The sequence below is a fragment of the Notamacropus eugenii genome, chromosome 1 (assembly GCF_028372415.1).
Source record: "Notamacropus eugenii isolate mMacEug1 chromosome 1, mMacEug1.pri_v2, whole genome shotgun sequence".
Taxonomy (NCBI): Eukaryota; Metazoa; Chordata; class Mammalia; order Diprotodontia; family Macropodidae; genus Notamacropus; species Notamacropus eugenii.
The window spans coordinates 245602758-245608318 of record NC_092872.1 but is presented as its reverse complement, the minus strand read 5'-3'; the positions used below and the strand labels follow the sequence as shown (position 1 = coordinate 245608318).

Genomic DNA, 5561 nt, shown 5'->3' with positions numbered 1-5561 from the left:
TAAGACTAACTATATTTCCCTCCATCCTATCCTGCCCCCCATTGCTTCTGTTCTCTCTTTTGATCCTGTCCCTCCCCATGAGTGTTGACCTCAAATTGCTCCCTCCTCCCCATGCCCTCCCTTCCATCATCCCCCCCACCCTGCTTATCCCCTTCTCCCCCACTTTCCTGTATTGTAAGGTAGGTTTTCATACCAAAATGAGCATGCATTTTATTTCTTCCTTGAGTCGAATGTGATGAGAGTAAGCTTCATGTTTTTCTCTCTCCTCCCCTCTTTTTCCCTCCACTGAAAAGTCTTTTGCTTGCCTCTTTTATGAGAGATAATTTGCCCCATTCCATTTCTCCCTTTCTCCTCCCAATATATTTCTCTCTCACCACTTAATTTCATTTTTTTTAGATATGATCCCATCGTATTCAATTCACTCTGTGCTATGTGTGTGTGTGTGCGTGTGTGTGTGTGTGTGCATGTGTGTGTGTGTAAACCTACCAAATACCCAAATACTGAAAAGTTTCAAGAGTTACAAATATTGTCTTTCCATGTAGGAATGTAAACAGTTCAACTTTAGTAAGTCCCTTATGACTTTTCTTTGCTGTTTACCTTTTCATGCTTCTCTTCATTCTTGTGTTTGAAAGTCAAATTTTTTTTTTTCAGCTCTGGTCTTTTCATCAAGAATGCTTGAAAGTCCTCTATTTCATTGAAAGATCATTTTCCCCCTGAAGTACTATACTCAGTTTTGCTGGGTAGGTGATTCTTGGTTTTAGTCCTAGTTCCTTTGACTTCTGGAATATCATATTCCATGCCCTTCAATCTCTTAATGTAGAAGCTGCAAGATCTTGTGTTATCCTGATTGTATTTCCACAATATTTGAATTGTTTCTTTCTAGCTGCTTGCAATATTTTCTACTTGACCAGAGAACTCTGGAATTTGGCCACAATGTTCCTAGGAGTTTCTCTTTTTGGATCTCTTTCAGGCTGTGTTCTGTGGATTCCTTGAATACTTATTTTGCCCTCTGGTTCTAGAATCTCCTGGCAGTTTTCCTTGATAATTTCATGAAAGATGATGTCTAGGCTCTGTTTTTGATCATGGCTTTCAGGTAGTCCCATAATTTTTAAATTATCTCTCCTGGATCTATTTTCCAGGTCAGTTGTTTTTCCAGTGAGATATTTCACATTATCTTCCATTTTTTCATTCTTTTGGTTTTGTTTTGTGATTTCTTGGTTTCTCATAAAGTCATTAGCCTCCATCTGTTCCATTCTAATTTTGAAAGAACTATTTTCTTCAGTGAGCTTTTGTACCTCCTTTTCCATTTGGCTAATTCTGCTTTTGAAAGCATTCTTCTCCTCATTGGCTTTTTGAACCTCTTTTGCCGATTGAGTAAGCCTATTTTTCAAGGTGTTATTTTCTTCAGCATTTTTTTGGGTCTCCTTTAGCAAGGTGTTGACCTGCTTTTCATGCTTTTCTTGCATGTCTGTCATTTCTCTTCCCAGTTTTTCCTCCACCTCTCTAACTTGATCTTCAAAATCCTTTTTGAGCTCTTCCACAGCGTGAGCCCATTGAATATTTATTTGGGATGTTTGAGATACAGAAGCCTTGACTTCTATGTCTTTCCCTGATGGAAAGCATTGTTCTTCCTCCTCTGAAAGGATGGGAGGAGATATCTGTTCACCAAGAAAGTAATCTTCTATAGTCTTATTTTTTTTCCCTTTTTGGGGCATTTTCCCAACCAGTTATCTGACTTTTGGGTCCTTTGTCAAGAGTAGGGTATACTCTGGGAATCTATGAGATCTCAGTTCCTCCAAGGTGGCATGATTAAGAGTGTATTGGTCTGGATGCAGAGAGGGATTTTTATGTCCAGAATCTTAGCAATTACCTCTCCACAGCCACCTAACCTCCAGTTCTACCAAGTCAGCACTGGGGGCTGATTTTTAGATAAGCTGGATGGGCATGGCCACCATTCAGTGTGAGACAAAGACCAGCTCAGCCAGGACCTCCACCCAGGGCTAAGGTAAGACTCAGCTCTTCAGTGCCCCCAAGGGGTTTTTACACTTCAACAATGAGTGGTCTGTACAGGCTGCTGTGCAGCTTCTGCGGCTACTGCCTGCTGCGGGAGCTATGGGAAGGCCCTTCTCCCTTCCTGGCCAGCTGATAAAACCCCGTCACTGACCTTTGGCACCTGTGGGTTGAGGGATCTGAGCCCCCCTGCTGCAACTGGAGATTCCATCCCCGAGGTGTCCTCCTCCCAGAGTCTCATCGTGCCACGTGGCCAAGGCTGGACTGTGCTCCATGCTCTGCTCTGCGTCTGGTGCAACCAATGTTTCTATGGACCTCTCAGGTCACTGTGGGTTGGAAATCTCCTCCACTCTGTTGTTCTCCACTTCTGCTGCTCCAGAATTTGTTGAGAGTCCCTCTCTACAGGTATTTTGTGAGCTGTGTGGGGAGACCCTAAGTAAGTGTGTCTTTCTAGTCCTCCATCTTGGCTCTGCCCCCCATTTTGTTCTTCTTTAAAAAGAAAAGACAACAAACAACTCCCTGTTCCTCCCACATAATGCTCCATCTACCATTTCTATATCTTTGTAGAGATGCCTAGAAGGTTCTCCTCTTTCTCTCCTCCACCTCTTAGAATTCCTTGCTTTCTTTAAGATTCAGCTCAGATACCATCTTCAATAGAGGGCCTTTGGAGTTCTTCCTCATTGCTAGAGCTTTCCCTTCCCCTCTGTAAGTGTCAATTTATGTAGCTGTTCATCTTTAATTTTGAAGAGGACCAATGTTGTCATGGGGTGATGTCCTGACTCTCAAGTTAACTGGATTTAAATGAGGCAGAGTTTCATGAAGTTGTCAGCCTTGGTGTCTTCAATTATAGAAGTCCAGTGGCAAGACAGAAGTTGGGACTAGTGATGACTTGGGATGAAGTGGATGACGTTGGAGTCTTCAATGTCTGACCAAGTTCTAAGCACTCCACAGTGCCTGCTTTAGCCACCTTCATGGAACAAAGTGTTCTTATCCACCCATTCCACAATGGAGAGTCTTTATATGCTTAGAATAGACATCCCTCTAACTCACTGACAGGTTTGAAATCTGTCAGTTACTCCCACCTGGTTTATCCTGTGTTCTGAGATGGTTTTACTTGGATGTGGTCACTGTACATACTACAACTTCTTGGAGCCACAGGTGAAAATTGGGTGACAGGTGAACCCCAAAGCTAAATGAGCAGTCCTAAAGAGGGTTCAACAAGACCTCACACCAGAGGTGCTAGTTCCCCAGAACACCCCACACAGCCCTATTTATGTATACACTGACTCATTCATATGTAAGTTCTTCAAGAGTAGGACTGCTTTTCCCCCCTTTTTCTTCATATCTCTAGCACTTAGGACAGTTCCTGGCACATAGTAAGCCTTTAATAAATGTTTTTTAAGCTTTTTCACAGCAGGTTTGCCCGCCAGAACATAGGTGTTGTGAAAACCATAGCTAAACTTCCACAAAAATGGGCAAGGAAAAGACTTACATTAACATTGTTGTCATTGGACATGTAGACTCTGGCAAGTCCACCACTACTGGCCACCTCATCTACAAATGTGGTAGAATTGATAAGAGAACTATTGAGAAGTTTGAGAAGGAGGTTGCTGAGATGGGAAAGGGCTCCTTTAAATATGCCTGGGTCTTGGATGAACTGAAGGCGGAATGTGAACATGGTATCACTATTGATATCTCCCTGTGGAAATTTGAAACCAGCAAGTACTATGTGACTATTATTGATGCTCCAGGACACAGAGATTTCATCAAGAACATGATTACAGGCGCATCCCAGGCGGACTGTGCTGTCCTGATTGTTGCTGCTGGTGTTGGTGAATTTGAGGCTGGCATCTCTAAGAATGGGTAGACCCGTGAGCATGCCCTTCTGGCCTACACACTAGGTGTAAAATAACTGATTGTTGGTGCAAACAAAATGGATTCCACCAAGTCCCCCTTACAGCCAGAAGAGATAACGAGGAAATTGTCAAGGAAGTCAGTACCTATATTAAGAAAATTGGCTACAACCTTGATACAGTAGCTTTTGTGCCAGTTTCAGGTTGGAATGGTAACAACATGCTGGAGCCTAGCTCTAATATGCCCTGGTTCAAGGGATGGAAAGTCACTCACAAGGATGGCAATGCTAATTAATGGAACTACACTGCTTGAAGCTTTGGATTGCATTCTGCCACCAACTCACCCAACTGACAAGCCCCTTCATCTACCCCTCCAAGATGTCTACAAGATTGGCGGTATTGGTACTGTACCTGTTGGCCGAGTGAAAACTGGTATTCTAAAACCAGGCACGGCGGTCACCTTTACCCCAGTCAATGTTACAACTGAAGGAAAGTCTGTTAAAATGCAACATGAAGCTTTGAGTGAGGCTCTGTCAGGGGATAATGTTGGTTTCAACATCAAGAACGTGTCTGTCAAAGATGTCCGTCATGGTAATGTGGCTGGTGATAGCAAGAATGACCCTCCTATGGAAGCAGCTGGTTTCACTGCACAGGTTATGATCCTGAACCATCCAGGCCAAATCAGTGCTGGCTATGCACCTGTTCTGGATTGTCACACTGCTCACATTACTTGCAAGTTTGCTGAACTGAAGGAGAAGATTGATCGTCGTTCTGGTAAGAAGCTGGAAGATGGCCCTAAATTCTTCAAATCTGGTGATGCTTCTATGGTTGACAAGGTTCCAGGCAAGCCCACATGTGTGAAGAGTTTTTCTGATTATCCTCCTCTGGGTCGTTTTGCTGTTCGTGATATGAGGCAGACTGTTGCAGTTGGTGTCATCAAGGCAGTTGACAACAAGCCTGCTGGAGTTGGCAAGGTCACAAAATCTGCCCAGAAGACTAAATGAATATTCTGTACAGCACCTGCCACCCCAGTCTCAATCAGTGGTGGAAGAACAGTCTCAGAACTGTTTGTCTCAATTGGACATTTAAGTTTCATAGTAAAAGACTGGTTAATGATTACAATGCATCATAAAAGCTTCAGGAGGAAAGGAATGTTTTTGTGAACCATTTGTTTCGTGGCAGTTTTAAGTTATTAGTTTTTAAAATCAGTAATTTTTAAATGGAAACAACTTGACCAAAAATCTGTCACAGAATTTTGAGACCATTAAAGCAGTTGAATGTGAAAAAAGAAAAATAAATGTGTTTTAAATTGTTGATCTGATGTAAACTAAGGGTAGGGATTGGGATAAATGCTTTCTGAGTTCCCTTTCAGATCTAAATCTATATCTTATGATCCATCTCTTTTCTGCACTCACATAATACTAAACTAATTCAGACACTCGTAAGGTCTTGTCTAGGTGATTGTAACAGTCTAATCACTGTCCTTCATGCTTAAATCTTTCCCTCTTTCCGATCTTTCTTTCACACAGCAACTATAATGTGTAATTTGCATGACTTTGAACAAGTCGAGCAACCCCAGTAGTCTTCATTTTCCTCACCTATTAAATGGGGTTGCTGGACTAGAAGGCCTGTAAATTTTCTTTCTTTTCTAAATCTATGATACTTCCAACTGTGATGTTATGATATTCCTATTGCAAA

The 5561-nt window shown here is 42.2% G+C and overlaps 1 pseudogene; it reads left to right on the top strand.

The window, feature by feature from the left end:
- Positions 1–3448: 3448 nt before the first annotated feature.
- LOC140524788 (elongation factor 1-alpha 1 pseudogene) lies at positions 3449–5142 on the top strand (annotated as a pseudogene).
- Positions 5143–5561: the final 419 nt, after the last annotated feature.